At 37.3% G+C, this 12743-nt stretch overlaps 3 pseudogenes; 1 reads left to right on the top strand and 2 right to left on the bottom strand.

The window, feature by feature from the left end:
• LOC140667214 (uncharacterized) lies at positions 1–804 on the bottom strand (annotated as a pseudogene).
• Positions 805–3339: 2535 nt separating this feature from the next.
• LOC140667213 (uncharacterized) lies at positions 3340–7338 on the top strand (annotated as a pseudogene).
• A 598-nt stretch (positions 7339–7936) lies between these two features.
• On the bottom strand, positions 7937–9760 carry LOC140667212 (uncharacterized; annotated as a pseudogene).
• Positions 9761–12743: the final 2983 nt, after the last annotated feature.

Genomic DNA, 12743 nt, shown 5'->3' with positions numbered 1-12743 from the left:
TTAGGCCTGGTGTTCGAAATGTCCACCGCTTGCTTTAATGCAATTAAGTACTCTCTTTTCGAAATCATTCGTAGCATGAAAAATTTCATCAGCATCTAGAGAACGAATAGCGTCACGTATTCTACCAATCATATCATCTCTTGTCGTAGGGCGTTCACGGTATACCAGGTCTTTTACTCTTCCCCACAAATAATAATCGAGAACTGTTAGATCCGGTGATTGTGGTGGCCAATTATGTGGGCCATATTTGCCTATGCCTATATGGGCTATATTTATCTGGAAACATGTTTAGTCGTTCACGGGCAACTCTAGATGCGCTGGGCACCCATCTTGCTGAAAAAACATGTTTAGGCGCAATTGTAGAGGAATATCTTCAAGTAAAGGTGGAAGATCATTTTCGAGGAAATTTGCGTACCGAATACCGTTTAGATTTCCTTCAAAGAAAAACGGTCCAATATGTTTTTCAACAATTCCGCACCAAACATTTACTTTCCAAACATGTTGATAATCTATTTCTCGAAACCATAGAGGATTTTCTTGTGCCTCGTAACGACAGTTCCAAGTATTTACAGAGCCGTCACTCGTAAATGTGCTTTCATCAGAAAATAAAATTTTCTGATGAAAGTTTCGCGGCTGTTGGCATATCCAGTTGCAAAATTCGAGTCTGTATCTAAAATCGGCAATCGTCAATGCTTGATGCAGAGTCATTCTGTACGAATGTAACTTGTTTTCATGATAAATTCGCCAAATTGTACTACGACTAACACCAGATTTTTGTTCTACACGCTTTAAGGAATCATGGGGATGCAATTGAGCGAATGCAAATATCCTTTCGTTCCTAACTTGACGTCAGATTTGTCAACCTATATTATGATCAGGTTGAATAATACCTTTATTAGTAATTCGCTTAGACAAACGAGAAAAAACATTGTGCGAATGGGGAGTGCGATCTGGGTATCGTTCTTGCCACAACCTCGTAGTTGCTCTAAATTGACCGCGACATTCACCTAAAATAAGCATCATATCTAAAGTTTCTGCGTTTGAATAGGATATGGTTGGTCAATCAGAATTCTGTTACACTATTTATTTTCTGATGAAAGTTTCGCGGTTGTTGACGTATCCAATTTTACTTTTACACTTTACGTGGCAATATCTGACGTAAAAAACATATCATACAGGACAAGACAAAGTATGAGTATGTATGAAATACTTGTCACGTATTTTATAATGAAACTTTTTATAAAATTACTTTGCTATGTTTTTGTATCTCTGATAAAACAAGACAAGCTCAGCAATATACGCCGCTTCTGCCTGCTTTCTGCATTCGACGTGTGATTTGCTAACTATTTTTGCTTATAACTCAAAAACCACGCTTCAAATCAAATTTTGGTAAAGGAAAAATTGTCTTAGAATTGTGTCAGGAATATGTCATTTTACGGACGGAAGGTTGTTCTGGGACACCCTGTATAGAAGTCTGTGGTTTTTATACACGGTTTTTTGATTGTGTGCGTGTAAACGCGTGCCCGTCTAGCTCTCATCACTAGTCGGCAGCAGTGATGCCACGCCGGGTACGCGACTCCCGGCTCCATATGACGCACATACAAGCGCGAGCCTTGTAGGCGTGAGCTCGGCGCCTCGGCTAACTTCGGAGAGCAGAGAAGGAGAAATATATGTTTTTTGTCCTCTTCTCACTTTCTACCAAGTTCACGTGGCAACACGGCATCACACGTAGCTCACGGCTCGCTCTGAGTCTTATGTCTTATATGTATAGCTGTTCTCGCACTCTTCACAGCTTATTTATAAAAAATCTTTTTATTGTATACAGGGTGTCTCATAACTAACGAGCCAACGCTCGTGAGCGGGTAGAGCGGGTTAAACGGAATAGAAAAGTCCTGTACCATTTTGCGATTTTCAGAATAATTATTGAGAAATTAATTTACAAAGATCGGCAAATCCAACGCGAGTATCAGCCCGCCGCAAAAAAGATGGCGAGAAGGACGACTCACCGCTAGGCCGATCGCTAAATAATAATCGCTAATCTATTGTTCTTATCAACGCTTCTCGTCTATGCCCCTGGTAACCGCGAGGCATTGGCGCCTATTTATACCGCGCGCACTTAGCGACCGTCCTTAGGGCTGTCCTTCTCGCCATCTTTTTTTGCGGCAGGCTGATACTGGCGTTGGATTTGCCGATCTTTGTAAATTAATTTCTCAATAATTATTCTGAAAATCGCAAAATGGTACAGGACTTTTCTATTCCACTTAACCTGCTCTACCCGCTCACGAGCGTTGGTTCGTTAGTTATGAAACACACTCTATACAGAGCGATTCAGACCACTTGTGCCATCCGTTTTTCTCAGCAATGGAACACCATAGGAAGTTAGGGAAAAAATTTTCATTACTAAAGGGCACTCAAAGTATTCATTGATGATAGTTTCAACTTCCGGTATAAACCGGAAGTAGGTGTTACTTGGGTCAACTTTGAAATTTCAAATGGGAACATAGGTCGAATGGGATATCATTGGATAGAGCTTCGAAAAAGAAACAACTTTTATTAAAACTTAATTTAATTATCTCTTACAAGTTTCGAAAAAAAACGTTTAATGTGTGAATGTCTGCAATAACTTATAAATGTTCAAAATGCCTGCCATTTTGATGCACACATTTCCGCAAACGTGATTTAACACTATCCATAGCTCATAAAACTTCTTCAGAGCTTAGCGACTGACAGGTGTTTCGAATTCATTCCATCATGGAGCGAGTCTGGAGATCGAGGTGGCCACCCCACAGGTCCTCCTCTCCCGATCCACCGTCCAGGAAACAAGTTATTTATTGTGTGTCGTGCTATCCTAGAGAAATGCGCTAGATAATCATCTTGTTGCATCCACAACATTACTCGCTTTGTTAGTGGGACATCTTCCAAAAGCTGGCACAGGACGTTTTCTAGAAAATTTGCATATTGGATGCCGTTCAGAGCCTCATCGAAAAAATAGGGTCCGATGATTTGGTCTCCGATTAGCTCACACCAAGTGTTGACGGTCCACACATGCTGATTATCTACTTCTCGCAACCAAAGCGGGTTTACTGGTGACCAATAATGAGCATTATGGAGGTTGACCTCGCCGTTGTTTTTAAATGTGGCTTCATCAGTCTAAAGAATTGATCGATAGAAGTGATGATTTTTTGTCAACAATCATTGACAGAAATTGATTCGATTTTGAAAATCGTATCCTCCAAGTTCCTGGTGCAAGTGATAAGGATGGTAGCGATTAGTATTCAAAATCCTTCAAACTGTTGTTTGACTCAGTCCGAAATCAATGGATATCCTCCTAGTTGAATCATGAGGATTCACTGCAATGGCAGCAAGGACATCAGCTTCTCTTTCATTTCTCACAGATCGCCTAATTTCCTGGTTTCTATTGTGTTGCGGATGAAGTTTACCAGTTGTTCGAGTCCGAAAGGTTAAACGCCTAAAAACTTCCCGAGACTGAGGGATACGTTGAGGGTACCTTTCTGCGTACAAACGCTCGGCTGCTCTGTAATTTTGGTGACATTCACCCAACACCATAAGCATATCAAAACCTACCTGATTGGAAAACATGTTTGCTTTGTTGATGATAAATCAAAACTGAAGAATTATCATGAATTTGACTTAAATTTCTGTTTGTATCAAAGGAATGTCTCTCTTTAAACGGTGTTTTCAATAACACGTGTTTTCGTTAGTTTTTCTAATTGTTGACATTGACGTTGTACAATTATGTGTAATGTAAATAATGCGTGTACATGTGCGTGCGTGCGTGCAAGTGTAATGTTTGTGTGTGTGTAATGTGTGAGCGATGTCGATTGCACATTTTGAACATTTTGCAGACATTCATACATTAAATGTTTTTTTTCGAAACTTGTAAGAGATAATTAAATTAAGTTCTAATAAAAGTTGTTTCTTTTTCGAAGCTCTATCCAATGATATCCCATTCGACCTATGTTCCTATTTGAAATTTCAAAGTTGACCCAAGTAACACCTATTTCCGATTTATATCGGAAGTTGGAACTATCATCAATGAATACTTTGGGTGCCTTTTAGTAATGAACATTTTTTCCCTAACTTCCTATGACGTTCCATTGCTGAGAAAAACGGCTGGCACGGGGTGGTCGGAATCACCTTGTGTATGTATATATACACACATATATATATATATATATATATTAGTCATAAGAATTTTAATATTAATAACGAATAATGTAAGGAATAAGCAAATTTTATTTCAAATAATTACGACTTACACCGACCGGCAACCGACTCATTAATAACTTTGTTCATTAAACTGTAAGAAAAGAAAAATCTATCTGACTACCAAAATTGTACGCTAAATATTATAGCTATAAGGCGTTCTTAAACCGAGCAGGAACGCTCGTCTTATCAACCAACGACCGAATCTTCTATAAACGAAATTGGAGAATCGCATACCGGACCACCGGAACAATCGGTATTACACGAGCGAGAAAGAGAGAGAGAGCAACAGCATTCCATAGGCCAAAATCCCTACCTCGTTAGGCAAAGAAAGGGCTATCGAAATTATTGCAGCAGAAAAAGCAGTAGTCTTATTCGCTTTGTGCATGAACATGGAGGGAATTTGCGAAACGATTTAAGCGTTCATAGCGGTCGATTTCGAAAGTTTGCCTGAAACAGTGAAAATACTGTCAATTTATCAATAAATAGAAAAAATGGAAAATAAAGAATTAAAAAGAAAAATAAAATTATATTGCTGTGTAGAACTGCAAAAATATATCCTGTGATACTCCAGATAAATTATTTTACTGTTTTCCTACATCAAATATACATTATCCACATAAAGTACAAAGACGTGAAACATGGTTAAGAGCTATAAGAAAATTAAGGTAAATATAATTTACTGATAAATAAATATTTAAAAATTGCAAAAAATATTGAATAAAGCTTATTTTTGTTTATTTTAACAATTTTCTTTTCCTAAAGTTGATGGTTCAGATTGGAAGCCACATAATAGATCACGTATTTGTAGTGATCATTTTGTTGGCAATAAAATCAGAAGATCCTCGTAGTCCCAGGTACAATCCTACAATTTTTCCAGCAATTTATAAGAAAAAAGATACTTCCAAAAATATTACTGTGGAGCGATATCAACGTTTTTTAAAAAGATCATCTGAGGTAGTGAAGAAAAATTTAATTTAAAAGAAAGAAAATTATTGAAGTGGAAGAAGATTATAATCTTGTAGTTGGGCAAGATTCTTTAAAAGAAAATTATCTTGTTACACCTCTGACAGTTGATCAAGGATGTCAAGTACAAATAATGTGTGATCAATTAGATTCTGAAAGATCAAGCATGCATGTATGTATATGTAATCGTTATATTTATAGTAATAGTACAAAGTGTACTGCAGAAACACAAACTTATTGTCCAGAAGAATTAAAAATAGTATATAACAGAAAGTTAAATTAAAAAAGTTGTGGAAATCACGTTTCATATGCAGATAAAAATGTTGGAACATCTGGTTTATTACATTGCAAATGTTACGTCCAGGCCGGTAGAGAGGATGGGTCAGAGGAAGGGCGTAACAAGAACTGTTCCGATGTCAAAAGTCTTATCGATGAGTGACTCAGTCGAGCGAGCTGTAGGTTAGCAAACAGGTAGACGACGGGTGTCGTTATTACTCTGTTAACGCTCTCTCGGTGGTCCCTTTTTGGTAAGAGAATCGAATCTCTTTTACGCGGGACGGGACCTTGTGTGATCTTTTGCGTGGAGGGAGTGAAGGAGTTAAATAAATTTACCGATCATTTTAATTTTTAGATTAACATTTATTCAATTAATTCTTACCATTTTACATATGATCTTATTAATATCGGCTTTAAAATTATTTGTATGAGTGTGTGTGGATCGCGGGTGTTACATAAGTACGGAGGTCATCAACCAGAAAAGAGGGGGAAGGAGTGCGATTCTAAAGATTTTATTCTGGTTGGTATTTGTTACAATGGTTTATAATAAGAAAAAAAAATAATAAAGATTTACGAAAATGTAATATGTGTTACGGCGCGATTTCGCACACGGTCGTGTCGTCCGATCTATGGTCTCGGTTGGCTCGCGAGAATCGGCGGGTCGGCGCGATTTTAGGCATACTTTAAATAAAGAACAAGGTTGAATAAAGGGGAAAGGACACGATGAGAGAAAGAAAAAACAAAAGAGAAGGAAATTAAACTTACTACTTAGGCAGATTGGTTGCGTTTTAGCTGCTGGTATAGTTGTGGCTCCAGTTGTGGTCTTACTCGGCGGGTGGTCTTTGTTGAGCACTGACTCTAATTGGTTTTAAAACGTAATCGGAACTCCCGCAGTGTAAAACGAATTGAGTCAGCGAACGACCGAAAAATCTATGCCGAATGAATCTGATGCTGTACTATCGACTGATTTTAATTTTTTGATGTGTCTGTAATGCGCAAGTCTTCCTTTTTTATATTAAATCTTGAGGCCGTGTTAACAATTTGGGCGGGAGATTTTTGAGATCTTGACGTGTAAAAAGCTGTCGTTTGGTGAGATCCTTCTCCTTATTTTTGATTGTTGCTGATTGATGGGCTCTGTACGGTCTCTTAGGAAATTTGGAGATTCTTCATTTGGTTATCTCCTGGGATTATGCAGCTGTTTTTATCCATTTATTTATTTAGGGGATCTCGCTATCGATCCTTTCCGGTCGTTTCTTTTGACATCGTTTCTAATGTTTTAAAATATTTTTCGTCGCGCGATCTTTTTTATGATTAGTCGGGCGATTATTGCTTCATTTTCGTAGGAGGAAAAAAGTGGAGCCGACAGGACGTAACACAAAAATGGTTTAAAATATAAAAAATGACAGAGAAATTATTAAAACTGTGGGCGAACAATATGATTATAAAAGAAAAATTAATGAAGAAAATAGATTACTTATATTTCTCTTTAAAATGAAATGTGGATGAAGTTTTTCAGCCTTAAGTGTGTTATTTAATGTAAATAGAACAACAATAGCAAGAATATTTTATTCTGTGCTCCAGTATTTGAGCAATGCTTGTCAAAATTTTATTACATGGCCTAGTCGATACACCATAGATGAAACTATGGCCTAGTGTTTCAAAGAAAATTACTCTAAATGTAGAGTTATTATCGATTGCACGGAGTTTTTGGTCGAAACTCCTTCTTCTATTGAACATCGAGTGCTTTTTTACTCTCAATATAAAAAAGGATACAGAGTAAAAATTTTATTGGTTGTACTCCATCAGGGTTCATTTTCTTTAGACCAAAATGTTTCGGTGGACGTGCAACAGACTCACAAATCACAATAGCATCTGGTATATTCAATTTACTTGAAGAAAATGATGAAATTCTAGCAGACAAAGGATTTCCTCAAGTTAAAAACAAATTAGATGAAGAAGGAAGAAATGTTTTAATAATTATGCCTCCTTTTTTGCAAAATGGAATCTTTTCACAAGACAAAGTAGAAGAAACATATAAAATAGCTAGTATACGTATCCACGTAGAGCGTATAATGCAACGTCTTCGAACATTTCATATTTTAAATAAATTTAGTATAAATATGCTACCATATTGTGATGACATCATTACCATGTGTTGCGTACCAGTGAATCTGCAGCCACCAATTATGGCAGATAATAATATAAAGTCAATTTGTGAAAAAAAAATTTAAGCTGAAAAATTTAAATTACATTTAATTTTAAATAGAATATAAATCTAAACAAAATATATATAATATATATATATGTATATTTATATCTATGGTATTAATAATGTAACCGCTTCAGCTTGCTCTAATAGATAGATTTACGCAAATTTCCTCACTCGGTAATAATTAAATTTAAAAATTTTTATATTTTCTACTTGACCGTCACACCTCTCCCCTTAAGAACAAATACCGATAATACTTTATTGAGGGATTTGTTCATTTCTATCTAATCTGGTTCTCAAGTCGCGAAAAGTGTAAACTATTGGTACGGCTTGTGTTTGTGTGGATTGCGCGTTTGTGTCTATTGGCGATACGTCGGATGCTGTAGCGTTCTCATTTGATTGTATTTCCCGGATAGTAATTTTCCGGCAGTATACGGATGTAGCCTGCATCTGATAGCAGCAATTTGGAGTTCATTCACACAGCTACTGTTATTCCTTGCTCTTGCCTTCTAGTAGCAAGGAATAACAGTAGCTGTGTGAATGAACTCCAAATTGCTGCTATCAGATGCAGGCTACATCCGTATGCTGCATGTAACGCGTAGCCATGAACTAAGGTGTCGAATATAATTTTGATTAACCTGATTATAATGAATATTCCGAATACTCCAGCTGTAGCGGCTTCGAAAATGGTGAAACAGTTCCATATTTTTGTTAAGGTATTGTTATATATCTTATTTAAGGAGTTTTCATCTAGCAAGTTGTTCAGAGAGACGGTATCTGACGGGATTGATTGTCCTGTGAAGCCTCGAGCGATGGTATTCAAGACAGCACTCTTCTCTGCAGGAAACATGATGTGATCTCTTAGTTCGTCTAAATCTTCCTGAGAATAAATGCCACTGGTAGCCAAGGATCTAGGTGTCATGTAATTCCAAGTGAGCTTTGTCAGTGGTTTGATTTCTCGCGGTGGTGTAGCGATAGAAGGTGTTAGATTTAATTGTATCCATGTTTCGTCAATGTTGTAAAGTACAGGAAGTAATGAGTTACAATCTCTAATGGTATAGTGTTTTGTAATTATTCTGGATTTCGGGGTCATGTATAGGGATGTGTTTCTGAATGAAATTGGCAGCTCTGTATGGCAGGTGTTTGTTTTGCGGATAGTGACTTCAATGGGTATACACTTGATTACGTGTATCGCTTTGCCTGCGGTGACAGCCATGTAACCAGGTGTTTTCATTAGTCTGTATGCAAATTCATCTGGCAATATTGCCGCTAAAGATAGTGTGTTCTGAATTACTTGTTTCTCCAGTTCACACTTTTGTTGTATTATATTTCTGTAGAGGTTTGTTATTTGATTTTTGATGTGTTTCTCCACGTATATGAATTTTGAGTTTACATAGGTAAACATATCTAGATTTGTTACAGCAGTTTTCGAGGCTGTCTTAAAGATGTTTCCTTCCTGAGTCTCGAAAATAAATAATTTAGGGTGCTCTGTCCTAATTAGAGTGTATCCGCAAACGATATTTTTACGTGTCTGTGTCAGGGCGAAAGTAGTATCTTGTGTTTCGAGAGTGAATATTGTGGTGTATTGTGTTTCTAACAGTCCTTGTAGTTTAGTAGCAGTTCCTTCAAATAAGACATCATAGGCTTCAAATCCGCAAGCTGTCATCGGCACACTCCGCCAGAAAGTATATACATCGTCTACGCAGGATTCTTCATTTAACTTTATCATTTAACTTTAACATTATCCTTCCTGTACTTAATTTTACTGGCACATAGGATAGTTTTCAAGGTTATTTTTATGATAGCTTGTACAATTACGTCATCCCATGTGTCGTAATAGTCAGAGTATTGGATGCCTTTGCAGGTTCCATCTACTTGAATTTTCCCTGCTAAGGTAACGCTACGATAGTATGTGTTATTTGGTTTTAGTCCGTCTATTATATTTGAGTCTCCTATTTTCAGAAGTTCTTCTTTGTACATTTGGGAGCATCGGTTGCGTGATGTTTCTTGTAAATAATTTGCGTATCCATTATGTGCCACCGAGATATGAGAGTGCATACCGCAATGGTATATGGTTCGCATAATTTCTACTTTGCAGTGGGTTACTTCAGTGTGTGTGTAGCTCGAGAGTTGTAGTAGCTGTATGTACGTACTTGAGGTTATTGGTGTCTCTAGGTTTAAGTCGCATTCGCCTGATCTAAGTAATGAGACTGTGGTTACATTGAGGTACGTTCCTCCACAGTCATACGCAATAATAGCTTTTGCGCCGGCAAGGTTGAAATGGGTATGATGGCGACAATTGCCTATGAGTAAAATGTTTTAATTACTATGATTAATAATCAGTTATCTTAAGTAACTATATGATATCATATAAGACAAGACTTAAATGATAGACTAATATGTTCAATATCCATGCGCTCAATGTACCGTTGTGTATATAAGACAGTATTACTTATTATTAAGTCAATGAAAGCTTCATCGTTATTATCTTTTCAGCCTTGAATTTGGGAGTTTATATATTGGTCAAGACAGAAATCACAGAGGTATGTAGGACGTTGGGCTTCTAAAGAATTGTAACAAACCCAACATTGGCTCGGTTGGCAAGGTTATAGCTAGTTTCATTAGCCCAGTGATGTAAAGTTTTTTTTTTTTATAATTTTTCTTAGTTGTCTCCAGAAGGTATTTATCATAGCATCTTGGACAAATAATAATATTGGATTTCATTTTCTTATAGAGGTGTGTTTACAACTTAGCGTATCTAATAGCTGGATTGCTTCTATAGAGGAGGAGGGGAGAACTTTTAACTCATTCTTTACAACGGAGTAGCACATCTTGGTTATTTAGTGCGATTAACCTTCACCAGTGTTTTCAACCTGGAGCGATAGGTGGATGGTCGGGTATGATTTTAGTATGTCGGGCATCAGCCGATGAGAGTCAGTTGAGCGACGTGACGTAATACTGGGTAAAGAGAGTCCGTAATTCAGCATAGGTGCTTATTTCTATAAAGAAAGAACCATGCTGATACTAAAAATATGAGTTCTCGAGGAGTATTGTGTTATTGGTAGCTGACAAAATTTATACGTATATGGATTTGAATACTCAGATCCGGGAATCTAGGTTGTGTTTACAGTTAATTTCCCAATTAATGGCCACATCCCTTCATCCTGGTTCTGTGGTATTGGCGGTTTTAGATAATTTCAATTTGTTAGTGTATACTACGCGTTGCTTTTTTTTAAAGAAGATCTTTACGTTATTCATGGGTAGCATCTCAAGAATTTCATGTGGACCCGAGTATTGATCTGAAAATTTGCCCTTTATGGGTTCTTTTAGTAGATAAACTTTATCTCCAACCTTGAATTTTTGTACGTTTAATTTCTGATCATAGTAGCGTTTACTTTTTTCTTTGGATTTTAATAAATTGCTTCGTGCTAAGGTCATCTTGAGATGACCTTAAAACGTAAAAAAGGTTGGTTAAATAATCCTCGTAAGGTACTTCTATGTATTCTTCCAGAATGGTAGTGAAAGAAGGCGCTCTAGAAAGATGCCCGAATACCAGGACATACGGAGTGTAGTTAGTACCCTCATGCACAGAAGTATTATAGGCAAACATGGCAGGCATAATATGTTCATCCCATTCACTATTGTTATTAGTATACATTTTTAAATATTCCGTCAGCACATGGTGCGATCTTTCGATCGAACCATTAAATTGAGGGCGATAGGCAGTGGTTCGTCAAAAATCTCATCACTAGGGAAGGCTATATCGTCCTCTGCTACGTAGAATTTTGTTATTCGTCCTGCTATTATAAAAGTTACAGACCCTGACGTTTGGACAGGATTGCTACTAATGCCTCTTAGTATTATTTTATCGTTTAAAGCTATGGGAATATCATTTAAAATGTGCAACTTAACTACATTTATGGCAGAGCCAGTATCAATCATAAAGGTACAATATCCCTTTAAATTTTCACAAGTTAACATTATTTTAGGCAAAGAAGTAGTGGTCCCCGAATTTGCCACTACTACCGTTGCATCTGGAATAGATTTGGAACCTAACCCTGATTATTCACAGTTATTTTCTTCCCTCGACTATTATCGGTTCTGTCTCCGCAGAGATTAAGTGCGCTGTGGCTTGAACCATATCCCGGGCCACGCTCGTCTCCGGCTTTCGGAGTTTCCCGAATGTTGCACTGCGTTTCGAAAGACTAGTTTTTCACAAGCAGATATTTCATGTCCCGGGAATTTACCATATCTACATACATTGAGGGAGTTTGGATCCGGTTGGCCCGGAATCAAAGGTTTAATCCATGATTGTGAAGCACTTGGATTTTTTAGGATTGATTTCGGTGGTTCGGGGTGTGGTGCCTCTACACTTAGTATGTCCGAGCGTAATAAAGGGGCGGCCTTTTGGAAAGATTGTCGTTCGCGTAATTTTTCCGCTTCTAAATTCTTTGAAATTTTTACAGCCCACTCGATGGCTTCGTCCAAATTTAATATTTGTCTGTGTTCCATGCGCGTTATTATGCTGGATGGCAATCCGTTAATAAAAGCTTCTAAGACCTTTTTGTCTATTTCGTCCGTAAAAGTATAACTTAAATTCTTTCCCTGGCGTCTATGTCCGTCTAATATAGCGAGTTTCAGATCTTTAATTCTTCCAGCGTATTTTAAAATTGTTTCATTTGGCGATTTATAGATATTAGTGAGTTCGCTTCTATACTGCGCGGTTGATTTATTCAGTGCAAAAATAGTCTTTAGTCTATCCAAAAGATCGACGACTCGAGTATATATACTTCCTTCAACTAGTTGATATGCATCCCCCTCTAATTTGTTAATGATGAATTGAAACAGCTGTGGTTTTTGAACTGAGGATATTAAATCACGTGCGCGTTCGCAGGCACGAAGGTTATATATTTCAGTTCGAGCGAACTGAAATATTGATATTTTATAACCATCGTACGCAGGGATATTAGCAACAACATCTTTTAACTTTAAGGTAGGTAAGGGCGCCGAAACGTCCTCTAAAACTGGTAATTCTGAGGTTTCCTCAGGGTGAGAGGTTGCTCGC

Source organism: Anoplolepis gracilipes, chromosome 6 (assembly GCF_047496725.1).
Source record: "Anoplolepis gracilipes chromosome 6, ASM4749672v1, whole genome shotgun sequence".
NCBI lineage: Eukaryota > Metazoa > Arthropoda > Insecta > Hymenoptera > Formicidae > Anoplolepis > Anoplolepis gracilipes.
This window is presented reverse-complemented; position numbering and strand designations above follow the sequence as displayed.